This window comes from Oncorhynchus nerka, unplaced genomic scaffold (assembly GCF_034236695.1).
Source record: "Oncorhynchus nerka isolate Pitt River unplaced genomic scaffold, Oner_Uvic_2.0 unplaced_scaffold_1991, whole genome shotgun sequence".
Classification (NCBI taxonomy): domain Eukaryota; kingdom Metazoa; phylum Chordata; class Actinopteri; order Salmoniformes; family Salmonidae; genus Oncorhynchus; species Oncorhynchus nerka.
The window spans coordinates 33,166-51,385 of NW_027039336.1; the positions used below are offsets into that span (position 1 = coordinate 33,166).

The 18,220-nt window shown below is 47.0% G+C and overlaps 1 pseudogene; it reads right to left on the reverse strand.

The window, feature by feature from the left end:
• Positions 1-7,705: 7,705 nt before the first annotated feature.
• Positions 7,706-15,373, reverse strand: LOC135567499 (mitochondrial inner membrane protease subunit 1-like; annotated as a pseudogene).
• Between the last annotated feature and the right edge of the window lie 2,847 nt (positions 15,374-18,220).

Consider the following 18,220-nt stretch of genomic DNA (forward strand, 5'->3'; position numbering starts at 1 on the left):
TCTCTGGGGCTGCCTGAGTGTGTGTGTGTGTGTGTATGAGCAACTTCAAACTGACAACAGAAGTGTAACTCCTCTGTTCTGATGTTCGCCCCTCGACACAGGCGGGAACACGCACGCACACACACACAGGCATGCGCACGCACACACAGAGCTGAAATCTGCTGTGTTCAAACAGGACTGTGAAGTCTTAATTAAGAAGCTCTAACAGAAGAGTGATTAAAAGAAGAACCTGAAAGGATTTGTTAATGAAAGGAGTGATTCCCTCATCAGCTAAAGGAGAGGAGGGGAAGGAGAAGATAGGGATGAGAAAGAGGAGGGGTAACAGAGATGAGGGGTGGGATAGAGAGAAGGAAAGAGATAAAGAAGGAGAAGATAGGGATGAGAAAGAGGAGGGGTAACAGAGATGAGGGGTGGGATAGAGAGAAGGAAAGAGATAAAGAAGGAGAAGATAGGGATGAGAAATAGGAGGGTAACAGAGATGAGGGGTGGGATAGAGAGAATGAAATAGATAAAGAAGGAGAAGATAGGGATGAGAAAGAGGAGGGGTAACAGAGATGAGGGGTGGGATAGAGAGAAGGAAAGAGATAAAGAAGGAGAAGATAGGATTGAGAAAGAGGAGGGGTAACAGATGAGGGGTGGGATAGAGAGAAGGAAAGAGATAGAAGGAGAAGATAGGGATGAGAAAGAGGGGTAACAGAGATGAGGGGTGGGATAGAGAGAATGAAATAGATAAAGAAGGAGAAGATAGGGATGAGAAAGAGGAGGGGTAACAGAGATGAGGGGTGGGATAGAGAGAATGAAAGAGATAAAGAAGGAGAAGATAGGGATGAGAAAGAGGAGGGGTAACAGAGATGAGGGGTGGGATAGAGAGAAGGAAAGAGATAAAGAAGGAGAAGATAGGGATGAGAAAGAGGAGGGGTAACAGAGATGAGGGGTGGGATAGAGAGAATGAAAGAGATAAAGAAGGAGAAGATAGGGATGAGAAAGAGGAGGGGTAACAGAGATGAGGGGTGGGATAGAGAGAAGGAAAGAGATAAAGAGGGAGAAAGGATTTGTAGACTGACTGGAGCAGTTGCCCCCTGTGTTGCTATAAGAGTGATATGGCCACAGGGCAAATAAGACTATTTACACAAAGAGCAATGTCTGATAACTATTTGAAACAGATTGTACTATTGACCTCCCTCCTGGTTCTATTTGTTTGAGAGAGATCGATATATTATGTCTCAGGGCTCTCCAACCCTGTTCCTGGAGAGATTTCTCTGGATCTCTCTCTGGACCTCTCTCTCTCTGGACCTCTCTCTCTCTGGACCTCTCTCTCTCTGGACCGCTCTCTCTCTGGACCGCTCTCTCTCTGGACCTCTCTCTCTCTGGACCTCTCTCTCTCTGGATCTCTCTCTGGACCTCTCTCTCTCTGGACCGCTCTCTCTCTGGACCTCTCTCTCTCTGGACCGCTCTCTCTCTGGACCGCTCTCTCTCTGGACCTCTCTCTCTCTGGATCTCTCTCTGGACCTCTCTCTCTCTGGATCTCTCTCTCTGGGCCTCTCTCTCTCTCTCTCTGGGCCTCTCTCTCTCTGGATCTCTCTCTCTCTGGACCTCTCTCTCTCTGGACCTCTCTCTCTCTGGACCTCTCTCTCTCTGGACCCCTCTCTCTCTGGACCCCTCGCTCTCTGGACCTCTCTCTCTGGACCTCTCTCACTTTCTGGACCTCTCTCTCTCCGGATCGCTCTCTGGACCTCTCTCTCTGGACCTTGCTCTCTCTGGACCTCTCTCTCTCTGGACCTCTCTCTCTCTGGACCTCTCTCTCTCTGGACCTCTCTCTCTCTGGACCTCTCTCTCTCTCTCTGGACCTCTCTCTCTCTCTCTGGACCTCTCTCTCTCTCTCTGGACCTCTCTCTCTCTCTCTGGACCTCTCTCTCTCTCTGGACCTCTCTCTCTCTCTGGACCTCTCTCTCTCTCTGGACCTCTCTCTCTCTGGACCTCCATCTCTCTGGACCTCCACCTCTCTGGACCTCCATCTCTCTGGGCCCCTCTCTCTCTGGACCGCTCTCTCTCTGGACCTCTCTCTCTCTGGACCTCTCTCTCTTTGGACCTCTCTCTCTTTGGACCTCTCTCTCTGGGCCTCTCTCTCTCTCTCTGGGCCTCTCTCTCTCTCTCTGGGCCTCTCTCTCTCTGGACCTCTCTCTCTCTGGACCTCTCTCTCTCTGGACCTCTCTCTCTCTGGACCTCTCTCTCTCTGGACCTCTCTCTCTCTGGACCCCTCTCTCTCTGGACCCCTCTCTCTCTGGACCCCTCGCTCTCTGGATCTCTCTCTCTGGACCCCTCTCACTTTCTGGACCTCTCTCTCTCCGGATCGCTCTCTGGACCTCTCTCTCTGGACCTCGCTCTCTCTGGACCTCGCTCTCTCTGGACCTCTCTCTCTCTGGACCTCTCTCTCTCTGGACCTCTCTCTCTCTCTCTGGACCTCTCTCTCTGGACCTCTCTCTCTCTCTCTGGACCTCTCTCTCTCTGGACCTCTCTCTCTCTGGACCTCTCTCTCTCTGGACCTCTCTCTCTCTGGACCTCCATCTCTCTGGGCCCTCTCTCTCTGGACCTCTCTCTCTGGACCTCTCTCTCTGGACCTCTCTCTCTCTGGACCTCTCTCTCTCTCTGGGACCTCTCTCTCTCTGGATCTCTCTCTCTCTCTGGGACCTCTCTCTCTCTGGATCTCTCTCTCTCCCTGGATCTCTCTCTCTCTCTGGATCTCTCTCTCTCTCTCTCTCTCTCTGGATCTCTCTCTCTGGATCTCTCTCCCTCTTGCTTTGGATCTCTCTCTCTCTGGACCTCTCTCTCTTTCATCTCTTCAGTGATTATGTGAGGTACATCTCTGCCCCGTCATCTCTTCAGTAATTATGTGAGGTTGTACAGCTGTGTGGGTGGGTGTCATTGCTGGAATTCAACTTCATTAAATAAAGTGTGCATCTTTGGGACTTTGCCATTAAATAGAGATCAATATGGGTTATCACTTTACAGTTCATATGGAATTGCATGTCTGTATTTTACGTGGTGGAATTCAATTTAAACTGTTGAAGGTAGACAGGAATGATCTCCTGGTAGTAAATTAAGTGTTATATGCCTAGTTATATGCTCATCATGTATCTGTGGGAGCTAATCCCCAAGTTAACAGTATCCACCCTCTGTGGGAGCTAATCCCCAAGTTAACAGTAGCCACCATCTGTGGGAGCTAATCCCAAATTAACAGTATTCACCATCTGTGGGAGCTAATCCCAAATTAACAGTATTCACCATCTGTGGGAGCTAATCCCCAAATTAACAGTATCCACCATCTGTGGGAGCTAATCCCAAAGGTAACAGTATCCACCATCTGTGGGAGCTAATCCCCAAGGTAACAGTATCCACCATCTGTGGGAGCTAATCCCCAAGTTAACAGTATCCACATCTGTGGGAGCTAATCCCCAAGGTAACAGTATCCACATCTGTGGGAGCTAATCCCCAAGGTAACAGTATCCACATCTGTGGAAGCTAATCCCCAAGGTAATAGTATCCACCATCTGTGGGAGCTAATCCCCAAGGTTACAGTATCCACCATCTGTGGGAGCTAATCCCCAAGTTAACAGTATCCACATCTGTGGGAGCTAATCCCCAAGGTAACAGTATCCACATCTGTGGGAGCTAATCCCCAAGGTAACAGTATCCACCATCTGTGGGAGCTAATCCCCAAGGTAACAGTATCCACATCTGTGGGAGCTAATCCACAAGGTAACAGTATCCACCATCTGTGGGAGCTAATCCCCAAGGTAACAGTATCCACCATCTGTGGGAGCTAATCCCCAAGGTTACAGTATCCACCATCTGTGGGAGTATCCACCATCTGTGGGAGCTAATCCCCAAGGTAACAGTATCCACCATCTGTGGGAGTTAATCCCCAAGTTAACAGTATCCACCATCTGTGGGAGCTAATCCCCAAGGTAACAGTATCCACATCTGTGGAAGCTAATCCCCAAATTAACAGTATCCACATCTGTGGAAGCTAATCCCCAAATTAACAGTATCCACATCTGTGGGAGCTAATCCCCAAGGTAACAGTATCCACATCTGTGGGAGCTAATCCCCAAGGTAACAGTATCCACATCTGTGGAAACTAATCCCCAAGGTAACAGTATCCACCATCTGTGGGAGCTAATCCCCAAGGTTACAGTATCCACCATCTGTGGGAGCTAATCCCCAAGTTAACAGTATCCACATGTGTGGGAGCTAATCCCCAAGGTAACAGTATCCACATCTGTGGGAGCTAATCCCCAAGGTAACAGTATCCACATCTGTGGGAGCTAATCCCCAAGGTAACAGTATCCACCATCTGTGGGAGTTAATCCCCAAGTTAACAGTATCCACCATCTGTGGGAGCTAATCCCCAAGGTAACAGTATCCACCATCTGTGGGAGCTAATCCCCAAGGTTACAGTATCCACCATCTGTGGGAGCTAATCCCCAAGGTAACAGTATCTACCATCTGTGGGAGCTAATCCCCAAGGTAACAGTATCCACCATCTGTGGGAGCTAATCCCCAAGGTTACAGTATCCACCATCTGTGGGAGCTAATCCCCAAGGTAACAGTATCTACCATCTGTGGGAGCTAATCCCCAAGGTAACAGTATCCACCATCTGTGGAGCTAATCCCCAAGGTAACAGTATCCACCATCTGTGGGAGCTAATCCCCAAGGTAACAGTATCTACCATCTGTGGGAGGTAATCCCCAAGGTAACAGTATCCACCATCTGTGGGAGCTAATCCCCAAGGTTACAGTATCCACCATCTGTGGGAGCTAATCCCCAAGGTAACAGTATCCACCATCTGTGGAGCTAATCCCCAAGGTAACAGTATCCACCATCTGTGGGAGCTAATCCCCAAGGTAACAGTATCCACCATCTGTGGGAGCTAATCCCCAAGGTTACAGTATCCACCATCTGTGGAGCTAATCCCCAAAGGTTACAGTATACACCATTGCTTGTGCAGCAGAACACAGTGCTATTCTCCCTCTAGTCCTCAAGCAGCAGAAGGACAGTGAGCTCCCTCTATGGGGCACTGGGTTGTAAAAATATAAACAGATTCCCTGTGTCAGCATTTCACTTGGACACTGGCACTGTGTTGACACACAGCAGATGAAGTTAAAATAGGAAAAATAGATGTGCTTCAAGCCAAACCCTCTCCGCTACTGTAAATAAAACATGTATACACACACATATGCAAATGATGTCACGCACACAAACACACGAGCGGCCCTCCCAGGAGGCACGATCACACTCATGCAGAGAATTCAGTGTCACAGAAAGCCAGTTTCTGACCCTACATCCCCGCCAGACAGATGAGGCAGCTGGACAGGGACGGGCAGCCGTCTGGCCCTCACAGCCCCTGGGGAACTGTGAGGAGGAGAGGCCTCTCTCTTCTGGAGAGTGACCAGCTGAGCTGCTTTACTAGGTGTATGAGAACGCCGTCATGTCCTTAGGTCAGGGCTGTCTAAGCAGGAGACACAGTGGGCTCTGAACTACTGCTGAAGAAGGCCTTGTGGAGGAGCCAGCCCAGTAAGACAGTCTGTACACTGGTGTCATAAAGATCCTGCTTGACTGACAGTTGAGTTACATACAGTCCTAGTTCACCTCTTGACAAACCAAATCATTGTTGTTGAGGAAAATGTGTTTAATAATATATTTGGCTGCATCATGTTAAATAGGTGCATTTGTACTGCAGAACGTATAGTGCATTCGGAAAGTATTCAGACCCCTTGACGTTTTCCACATTTTGTTACGTTACAGCCTTATTCTTAAAACGGATAAAAATAAAACATAACTCATCAATCTACACACAATACCCCATTATGACAAAGCAAACACAGGTTTAAAACATTTTTGCTAAATAATTTCAAATAAAAAAACAAATATCTCCATATACATATACCTTATTTACATAGGTATTCAGAACTTTTGCTATGAGACTCAAAACTGAGCTCAGGTGCATCCTGTTTCCATTGATCATCCTTGAGATGTTTCTACAACTTGATTGGAGTCCACCTGTGGTAAATTCAATTGATTAGATGGGATTTGGAAAGGCACACATCTGTCTATATAAGGTCCCACACTTGACAGTGCTGTAGCATCATGCTGTGGGGATGTTTTTCAGTGGCAGGGACTGGGAGACTAGTCAGGATCGAGGAAAGATGAATGGAGCAAAGTACAGAGAGATCCTTGATGAAAACCTGCTCCAGAGCGCTCAGGACTTCAGACTGGGTTGAAGGTTCACCTTCCAACAGGACAACAGCCCTAAATATACAGCAATATACAAATCTCTGAATGTCCTTGAGTGGCCCAGCCAGAGCCCGGACTTGAACCCGATCAGACATCTCTGGAGAGACCTGAAAATAGATGTGCAGCGAAGTTCCCATCCAACCTGACAGAGCTTGAGGGGATCTACAGAGAAGAATGGGAGAAACTCCCCAAATACAGATGTGCCAAGCTTGTAGTGTCATACCCAAGAAGACCTGAGTCTGTAATCGCTGGCAAAGGTGCTTCAACAAAGTACTGAGTAAATGGTCTGAAAACGTACGTAAATGTGATGTTTTTTAAAATGTTTAATACATTTGCAAACATTTCTAAAAACCTGTTTTTGAGGAGGAAATACAACAATTTAATCGTTTTTTTTAAATAAGGCTGTAATGTAACAAAATGTGGTAAAAGTTAAGGGATCTGAGTACTTTCCGAATGCCCTGTATGCAGTCATATTGTCAGCGGCTGATGGAGAGCACGTTGTTCTGGCGGACTGCACATGTTACAGGTTTCATATTGAAAGATATTTTGTGTATTTGCAGTTGACCCTGAAAACTTGTCACACAGATTGCAAAGCATTCCCAAAAAAGCCAAACATCTCTCTTCCTCCCCACATCAATAGAATAGTAGTGTAGAGTGTATACACTAACTATTCAGTTGTGAGCTTTGCCTTACTAAGTGCTTATAAATATTGAATGGCTAAAAGGGAAATGTTAACATTTGTCCAATTGCCTTGTTGGCCCAATGAAATATTAATCGCCAAGAAAAGCTTTTGTTTTACCACAACAGTGAGAAAAGGTAAAGCTGAAATGAATAACACTTTTTGTATTCCTTTGTAGATGTTGAGCTTCTTGATCCTTCTTGATCCCCATTTTCCATGTCTGTCAGGGATGATACATACAGCACGCCCTGCATTGTGGGCCAGTCAATTATACACGTAGAGATTCTAAAAGTAGGCATCTCAGATCTACAGTGGCAGAAGACCTCAATTCCAGGACAATACAACTGATTTAAATGAATGGCCTCTACTTCTTGGATGCTGGATTTCAGCTATTCACTGTAATCTGTTGAGTTAGCTGGGTCAGAGATGAGTTCTTCTGTTAGTCCAAAATCATACCAAAGTGGAGCGTGAGAGCAACAAGTCTCTCCTTCTCCTCCTCTCTACCACTAGCAGCTCCAGAGAGGCACAGTTTAACTCCCTCCTCACGTGACGCTGTTCCTACAGAGCAGGGTGCTGCTCCTGCCAACACACTGGAACCCCCAGATTACTATGCCTGGTACGTTATCGACCTGCAGATCAACTATCCATGGATTTTCACATTTGACTCAAACACACCCTACAATTCAACCCAAATGAACTCAAATTGTCAGTCAAATTGAGAGGGGACAAAATTCTTCAAGATAAATATGCCTTTAATTAGAAAATATTACAAAATGATGCATGTACACAGATCAGTAGACTCAGTCACTCCTTTTTACGACTCGTCCTGTGGGACTTTGGTTGAGGGCACCAACATGATGTAGAGGCCAGAGCTGGAAAGAGAGAAAAACACCAAAACAAACAAAGGAGAAGGAGAAGACAGAAGACGGTGGGTTAAAAGGGTACTAGGGCTCTCGTAAAAGAAGAACAAACAACATTTATCCATTACATCATGTGTTTATCATGACTATTCCAACATCCTCACTTCCTGGATACGCTTGGTAACGTGGATTTAAATGATGTATGCGACTTCATAAAACTGTCGTCAGGTCTCGTCATTGGGCTCCCAGTGGACGGCTGCTGTCCAGTCAAACGGACAGAAGGTTGTCTGACCTGTTTCCAGGGTCATGGTTGCTATGACATCCAGTGACATGACAACACAGCAGAATGGACAGCTAGACAATAGGTTGCCCAGGCCTTGGTCTACGAGACAGATCTGTCTTGAACTTCCAACTTGTTTGAGTGTTTGCATTTACTCAACTTGCCACAGAATGGGGAATAATGAATATTTTGAATCCAGGCAAAGCAACAGTAAACCTACAATCAATTTCAGTGCAAGGCATTTCATATTTCACCATGGCCAAAGACAAAAGGAGGCTGTGATATCGTAAACGTGGCACAGATTTCTCTCTATACAGACCAGAGCATTCATTCTAGTAACTTTTTACACAGACCAGAGCATTCTACTAACTCTTTATACAGACCAGAGCATTCTACTAACTCTTTATACAGACCAGAGCATTCTACTAACTCTTTATACAGACCATTATACTAACTCTAAAGGTTCAAATGAATGTGAGATGCGTCCGGCGATGTTCCCCTCCTTACCTTTAAGCAGACACGGCCTCGAATCAGGGCATAGGGAACTGGGCCGTAGCTCCTGGAGTCTGTGGAATTCCTAAGATTATCCCCTTCCAGCCACACGTGCCCTTTTGGAACCTAGACACACCCCCACGCAAGACACACCCCACGGCAAGACACACACCCCACCAAGACACACACCCACAACAAGACACACACCCACAGCAAGACACACACCCACAGCAAGACACACACCCACAGCAAGACACACACCCACAACAAGACACACACCCACAACAAGACACACACCCACAACAAGACACACAGACACACACCCACCCACAACAAGACACACACCCACAACAAGACACACACCCACAGCAAGACACACACCCACAGCAAGACACACACCCACCAAGACACACCCACAACCAAGACACACCCACAACAAGACACACACCCACAACAAGACACACCCACAGCAAGACACACACCCACAACAAGACACACACCCACAACAAGACACACACCCACAACAAACACACACCCACACACACACACCCACAAGACACACACCCACGGGATGACACGGGAAAAAACACAACGATAGAAAATATTGAATTTGTTCCACGACGACTGCAGCAGCTAGTTATACTGTAAACACCACCATTCCCTGACCTGGCTTTTAAACTTTGTTTACATGAAGGAGTGAGACAATACAGCGCCAGCACCCTCCCCCCACCATTATGTAAAGAGAGCCCACCTCAGCCGCCTCGCCCAACTGAACATCCCCCTACCTTCCCCTCACCCCAACTTAACGTCAACCCCTGGTCTGTCCTCCTTTAGCCCCGGACGGTCATAGGAGCAAGGGTCATGTGTAACAGGGGGGCAGGGTCAGGGGATTTAGTGGGACTTCAAAGGGGCCATTAGGCTGTTGGCTGAGATCTAACCCCCTCTTACCAAGGGAGATATAGAAGGAGAGAGAGAGGGGCCAGGGCTGAAGATTTTCAGTCAGAATCGTCCACTGGTCTCCACTAGTGAGGCCCGAGCTGCCAGTGGGGTGGCCAATCGGACGGCGTAATCCCACAGTGACACCAATTATGATTAATCTCATCACTTTACTAGAGTAATCTTGTCAAGGCCCTAATTAAGTTCCTCGTCCCTCCTATATGTGAAGACAGGATGAACAACACATTATATTGTCATAATGGGCATCACAATCTGCAACTGTGTTTGTGTTGCCTAACTTTTTAATGAACATGGTCTTGGGGAGAAAAGGAGAGGGAGATGAAATCAGATGAGAACATTATCAGAGGGTGGGGCGCAAACACTGATGTCTTGATTCCAATTGTGCAAAGGCGTCCATCGTATCACAATCGTCCCAACATCCAGAATCATTATGCAGTATTAACCTATGCATTGTGTTGCGTTTCATATTCCATAGATGAGCCAGATGAGCTGACACTAATCGTGATGCAGTGACATATTGACCTGACACGGGTAAACAACTCGGCCCCGAGAACAACGACGACACAAACCAATGTCATTAAAGGAGTCATCTGAGAAGCATATGTCAGCCTGCTGCATTCCCACCATTACCCCTCAGTAGCATGGCAACATATGGCTGCTCCCAAGCACACGGGGACCAGAGAGGAACGCCGGCGCCATTTGTCATCTGCTGGACCATAAGCCCCTGCTATGCTCCAGCCTCAGCCTCCATCTTAGACTTTGTCCTGCTCAGAAAGGTCAGGGGTGTGATATCATCAACAAGACCCTGTCGGTAGGCACGCTCATCTATGTTTTAGGAGACACAAAGGGGGGCGGCTGCTTGAACACAGGTTCAGACTACTTCTGGGTTCAAGTCTCCATAGAAACACATGACAATGTCGTTACTGAAAGTGCTTTTTAGGCTAGCAGAAGGTCTAATCTGAGTCCATTACACTGCCTCAGAGTTTAGCAAACACTAGGTAGGATACATTAGTGGTGGTTAAAGCTTAGGGCCCACGGAGTGAAGGTTTGGAGGAACTACCTAACTAATCCAACATCAAGGTATAGGTCAACTCTATTCAGGATCTAGACTCCATTCTGTCCACTACTAACAAGGTCAATCAATTTAGATTGATCTGCTGAGGGTCAATCAAGAGTGATCAACAAATACACAGACACACAAACACCAAAGCTCTGATTGATTCGGAGCATCAAACTAATGACCCTGTAGAGAACATTCCAGACGGAGTCTCTAGCCACAGACATCGCAAAGTTACTCCTCTGAAATCTATAGTCAGATTTATTTACCACTAATGAACTGGTAATTAATTGGTTATTGTTAAAAGGCCTGTTAAAGTTGATCTGCTATGTATGGCTCAGTTGGTGGAGCATGGTGCTGGCACAGCCAGGGTTGTGGGTTCGATTCCTGGGACACCCATACGTTAAAATGTGCGAATGCATTACTGTAAGCCGCTTTTGATAAAGCGTCTGCTAAATGACATTTATTATTATTGCAGTATATTATGATGTGGTGAAAGACCGAGGTTCACACATCACCTTGCAGGTTAACACATGTCAGAAACATACACTTTATTATGACTGGGATGGTGTAAAGAGGCCAGACTCTATCATTTGTAGAAACGGATATCACTGACGTTCTCCTCTTTGAACCTAACTTAACCAGAGGGTAGAACTAACCTCTCCTTTCATTTACCTGCACCGGACATTCAAATGGATCTGGTTATTACCTAGGGTATGATACTGGAGGTATTGGAGCGAGGTAGACAAATTCTGTCCCCGTCATAGTTGGTGGAACTCTTCTTCTCTGATGAAACACCTGCAAGCTCACCGAGCCATCATAACCACAGCAGTTCTGAAAACTAATTTATGGATCACACACCAGTGTTGAGTGAAGGTAGAGGATGTCAAGGATAAGCACCTGCATGATTGACAGGCAGAGAAGCAAACACTCCTCATGAACTGTTTACCTACTTCTCCATGACACTAAGCTCCGAGTCTGACATGCCCTCTCCAAACTCCCTACACTGAGTCACCAGAACAGAATGAGAGCGCTCAGCCAAACCATAATCAACAGACACTGTTACTTTCCACAACACACTTCCAACCAGCCCAGTCATCCAGTCAGACTGTGTGCCCAGCTAGGGTTTAGGGTTGAGTGGCGTATCTCAGCTCAACCTGGCGGCTGTGTTGTGATGGGACTCAGAGGGAGTGATGGAACCTGTTCTGTGGTTGGGTGGTTGAAGGGGTGGGGCGAGGCTATGTGTACCTGTCAGAGACGTGTCAAGGTGGGAAAGCTGAGCTCACCTGGATAGTGAAGTCTGCCCGTTCAACAGCCTGGTCAGGCCTCACCCTGCTTCGCTCATTAAGATAACATGATTGAGGTAGTGCTGTTTAGGCCTCACCCTGCGCCCGTTCATTAACATAACATGATTGAGGTAGTGCTGTTTAAGGCCTCACCCTGCTTCGCTCATTAAGATAACATGATTGAGGTAGTGCTGTTTAAGGCCTCACCCTGCTTCGCTCATTAAGCTAACATGATTGAGGTAGAGTGCTGTTCAAGGCCTCACCCTGCTTCGCTCATTAAGATAACATGATTGAGGTAGTGCTGTTTAAGGCCTCACCCTGCTTCGCTCATTAAGCTAACATGATTGAGGTAGTGCTGTTTAAGGCCTCACCCTGCTTCGCTCATTAAGCTAACATGATTGAGGTAGAGTGCTGTTTAAGGCCTCACCATGCGTCACTCATTAAGCTAACATGATTGAGGTAGAGTGCTGTTCAAGGCCTCACCCTGCTTCGCTCATTAAGATAACATGATTGAGGTAGTGCTGTTTAAGGCCTCACCCTGCTTCGCTCATTAAGATAACATGATTGAGGTAGTGCTGTTTAAGGCCTCACCATGCTTCCGCTCATTAAGATAACATGATTGAGGTAGTGCTGTTTAAGGCCTCACCATGCTTCCGCTCATTAAGATAACATGATTGAGGTAGTGCTGTTTAAGGCCTCACCCTACTTCGCTCATTAAGATAACATGATTGAGGTAGTGCTGTTTAAGGCCTCACCCTGCTTCGCTCATTAAGATAACATGATTGAGGTAGTGCTGTTTAAGGCCTCACCATGCTTCCGCTCATTAAGATAACATGATTGAGGTAGTGCTGTTTAAGGCCTCACCATGCTTCCGCTCATTAAGATAACATGATTGAGGTAGTGCTGTTTAAGGCCTCACCCTACTCCGCTCATTAAGATAACATGATTGAGGTAGTGCTGTTTAAGGCCTCACCCTGCTTCGCTCATTAAGATAACATGATTGAGGTAGTGCTGTTTAAGGCCTCACCATGCTTCCGCTCATTAAGATAACATGATTGAGGTAGTGCTGTTTAAGGCCTCACCATGCTTCCGCTCATTAAGATAACATGATTGAGGTAGTGCTGTTTAAGGCCTCACCCTGCTCTCTCTGATCATTAGACTAATATCATTGAGGTAGTGTTTTGTCTAACATGGAGGGGATAGCTTTAGACTCTGAAGGTTCTCTCTCCCCCTCTGTCTCTCTCAAAGACACCCACCATCATATAATGGATCAAATGTCTTTGTTGTGACAATGCAGCAGACATACTGTAGGAAAGACTCTAAGAGGTGACAAGTCAATTTGTCCATCTCCTCATCATCAATTTGGGAGGAAAGAACCTGCCAGCCCGTCAGAAGAAAGAGGAGGTGAGGACAGGCTCTCGTATAGCACACAAACAAAACCATGCATGGTGGGATGCCTTATGTCACACAAGGCTTCTATTTCATTAACACCACAACCAACTGTGTTGACAGACATTTTTAGTGTGTGTGTTTTGGGAAACCCTACAGAGATTGGTCTGGTCTTATGCATTGTTGACCTATGTCTTGCACTGAGACACATTTCAGAGTGCCCGATCTGCCATCTTAATTTGACCAGTTTCTCACGGCAGGGAAATAATCCTGCAGTACCAGGAAATGTGGATTATTATGGATTATAATGCATGGACATTGTTGTAGGGGTTGATACATTTTAAATAAGGGTAAATCAAGTCTGACATTGTTGTAGGGGTTGATACATTTTAAATAAGGAGTAAATCAAGTCTGACATTGTTGTAGGGGTTGATACATTTTAAATAAGGAGTAAATCCAAGTCTGACATTTTAAAGTGTGAATAACAAACATTTAGGAATACGTCTTAAAACTTGAATACACAACATGTATGCATTTTCTACACCAACAGTGTGATCCAATTAAAGTACATCTGTAGGCTGAGACCTTTGACCAAGACATGTGTAGAGATTAAACCTGTTCTGCAGTAACCTGTTCAATATAGCTTTACTGCCTGTGTGTAGAGATGAAACCTGTTCCCAGAGGAAAATGAGTTTCTTTCATTTTCCTGGATGACACCAGCACATCCTGTGTGTGGTTACATTCACCTATCGTCCACTGTTCATGTGAGAGCGTGTACACACACACAACACAAACACCTCAGCCCACCCATCAACCTGTCCACTCGGTTTGGCACTAACTCTAACAGGCTTCAGAGAGATTGGCAGGCTGAGCGGTGGCTGAGGCGGCGTGGCCGGGGAGCAGTAATAAGAATGCAATGACAGTGGTTCCACCACAACCACGGCTCTGAGGAAATGCAGTCGCTGTCAAAGGATGATATTTGGACTGACGACACAAGATGGATGTGCCTGGTCTGGAATCTAAACACCCAGAACACACTGGGATTGAGTTGAAGACACAGGGGTTTGGCTACTTATGAAGATGATTGACTGAAATGAGAGACTATCTGAAACACAACATGAAGTGTCTTGACAAGGCTTAATCATTCATCCAGAATGTATTGCTTTACTGGCTCATGTCAAGGACTCGTCAAAGTCTTCTCCAGGTCGTTGTTGTAAATGTGCTCTCAATACTCTTACCTGGTAAACTAAAGGTAGAATGGCTGAGAGTCCTGGGGCTGTTGATGAATACTTTACATGTGGCTGAGAGTCCTGGGACTGTTGATGAATACTTTACATGTGGCTGAGAGTCCTGGGACATGACTGTTGATGAATACTTTACGTGTGGCTGAGAGTCCTGGGTCATGACTGTTGATGAATACTTTACATGTGGCTGAGAGTCCTGGGGCATGACTGTTGATGAATACTTTACATGTGGCTGAGAGTCCTGGGTCATGACTGTTGATGAATACTTTACATGTGGCTGAGAGTCCTGGGGCATGACTGTTGATGAATACTTTACATGTGGCTGAGAGTCCTGGGACATGACTGTTGATGAATACTTTACATGTGGCTGAGTCCTGGGACATGACTGTTGATGAATACTTTACATGTGGCTGAGAGTCCTGGGACATGACTGTTGATGAATACTTACGTATTGGTGGGTCTTGAAGACATCCGAGGGGCCACTGGTGCAGACTTTGTCTCCCTCCAAACCGATGACTCTTTTACAGATGTTCATATGTGGATCAAATGGACTCTTAGCGTGACTATATCACCACTGCAGACATAGGAGCAGGATCCATGGGGTGTGATGTCATTCACAGATATCAAGGAGAACATCGAGGGTTACGGTGCAAAAGACACCACTCAGGGTAAACCACGTTTTACTTTAACAACTTTGAGAATTTCAAGTTGAAAACTAAAACTCACTTCTCGATTCTGCAGAGATGGCGACTCAACCGTTCTGAGAAGACAACGTCGTGGCTTGTGATGGTGGGCTCCATAGAAGGACCAGAGCACTGTGGGTAAATTCACAGACATTGAAGTTGTTACTCGGGAATTCACAGACCATGGCCACAGAGAGAAAAGTATCTACACACCGCAAACAAACTCTCCGATGTACTCAAAAGGCACAGTGGGGCGCAGCATTGCTGGATGGTGTATCCCACGAAGCCCAGGGTCTTCCCAGCGCACTGCGGAACATCTCACCACCTACACAAACACACACACATCATTACAGCGCTTCATTCAGGGGACAGACAGGTGAGGTGAGCTGTCACAGCAGCTAGTCTATTAGCAGCTCTAGGAGTAGTGTGCAGTGCAGACTCAGTGTCACACTCCCTGGTGTTTCATTCTCAGGGCTCCTACAGCCCGTTGACACCACAGAACCAGCCTAACCTTTGACCCTGTGAGATTGGGCCAATCGACACCTTGCAGGGGACGGCCAAACATACCAACCTAGCAGCTTCATACTAGCATCAGTCCCTATCACTGCATCAGCCATGCTGACCAGGGTCTTCATACCAGCATCAGTCCCTAACACTGCATCAGCCATGCTGACCAGGGTCTTCATACCAGCATCAGTCCCCAACACTGCATCAGCCATGCTGACCAGGGTCTTCATACCAGCATCAGTCCCTAACACTGCCCTCCCTGCATCAGTCATGCTGACCAGGGTCTTCAGTACAGCTTCATACGAGTATCAGTCCCTAACACTGCCCTCCCTGCATCAGTCATTCTGACCAGGGTCTTCAGTACAGCTTCAAATGAGTATCAGTCCCTAACACTGCATCAGCCATGCTGACCAGGGTCTACAGTACAGCTTCATACCAGCATCAGTCCCTAACACTGCCCTCCCTGCATCAGTCATTCTGACCAGGGTCTTCAGTACAGCTTCATACGAGTATCAGTCCCTAACACTGCATCAGCCATGCTGACCAGGGTCTACAGTACAGCTTCATACCAGCATCAGTCCCTAACACTGCATCAGCCATGCTGACCAGGGTCTACAGTACAGCTTCATACTAGCATCAGTCCCTAACACTGCATCAGCCATGTTGACCAGGGTCTACAGTACAGTTTCATACTAGCATCAGTCCCTAACACTGCATCAGCCATGCTGACCAGGGTCTACAGTACAGCTTCATACTAGCATCAGTCCCTAACACTGCCCTCCCTGCATCAGCCATGTTGACCAGGGTCTACAGTACAGTTTCATACTAGCATCAGTCCCTAACACTGCATCAGCCATGCTGACCAGGGTCTTCATACCAGCATCAGTCCCTATCACTGCATCAGCCATGCTGACCAGGGTCTACAGTACAACTTCATACTAGCATCAGTCCCTAACACTGCCCTCCCTGCATCAGCCATGTTGACCAGGGTCTACAGTACAGTTTCATACTAGCATCAGTCCCTAACACTGCATCAGCCATGTTGACCAGGGTCTACAGTACAGTTTCATACTAGCATCAGTCCCTAACACTGCCCTCCCTGCATCAGCCATGTTGACCAGGATCTACAGTACAGTTTCATACTAGCATCAGTCCCTAACACTGCATCAGCCATGCTGACCAGGGTCTACAGTACAGCTTCATACCAGCATCAGTCCCTAACACTGCCCTCCCTGCATCAGCCATGTTGACCAGGGTCTACAGTACAGTTTCATACTAGCATCAGTCCCTAACACTGCATCAGCCATGCTGACCAGGGTCTTCATACCAGCATCAGTCCCTATCACTGCCCTCCCTGCATCAGCCATGCTGACCAGGGTCTACAGTACAGCTTCATACTAGCATCAGTCCCTAACACTGCCCTCCCTGCATCAGCCATGTTGACCAGGGTCTACAGTACAGCTTCATACTAGCATCAGTCCCTAACACTGCCCTCCCTGCATCAGCCATGTTGACCAGGGTCTTCAGGACAGCTTCATACCAGCATCAGTCCCTAACACTGCCCTCCCTGCATCAGCCATGTTGACCAGGATCTACAGTACAGCTTCATACCAGCATCAGTCCCTAACACTGCATCAGCCATGCTGACCAGGGTCTACAGTACAGCTTCATACCAGCATCAGTCCCTAACACTGCATCAGCCATGCTGACCAGGGTCTACAGTACAGCTTCATACTAGCATCAGTCCCTAACACTGCATCAGCCATGTTGACCAGGGTCTACAGTACAGTTTCATACTAGCATCAGTCCCTAACACTGCATCAGCCATGCTGACCAGGGTCTACAGTACAGCTTCATACCAGCATCAGTCCCTAACACTGCATCAGCCATGCTGACCAGGGTCTACAGTATTGCTTCATACTAGCATCAGTCCCTAACACTGCATCAGCCATGTTGACCAGGGTCTTCATACTAGCATCAGTCATGCTGACCAGGGTCTACAGTATTGCTTCATACTAGCATCAGTCCCTAACACTGCATCAGCCATGTTGACCAGGGTCTACAGTACAGCTTCATACCAGCATCAGTCCCTAACACTGCATCAGCCATGTTGACCAGGGTCTACAGTACAGCTTCATACTAGCATCAGTCCCTAACACTGCATCAGCCATGTTGACCAGGGTCTACAGTACAGTTTCATACTAGCATCAGTCCCTAACACTGCATCAGCCATGCTGACCAGGGTCTACAGTACAGCTTCATACCAGCATCAGTCCCTAACACTGCCCTCCCTGCATCAGCCATGTTGACCAGGGTCTACAGTACAGTTTCATACTAGCATCAGTCCCTAACACTGCATCAGCCATGCTGACCAGGGTCTTCATACCAGCATCAGTCCCTATCACTGCATCAGCCATGCTGACCAGGGTCTACAGTACAGCTTCATACTAGCATCAGTCCCTAACACTGCCCTCCCTGCATCAGCCATGCT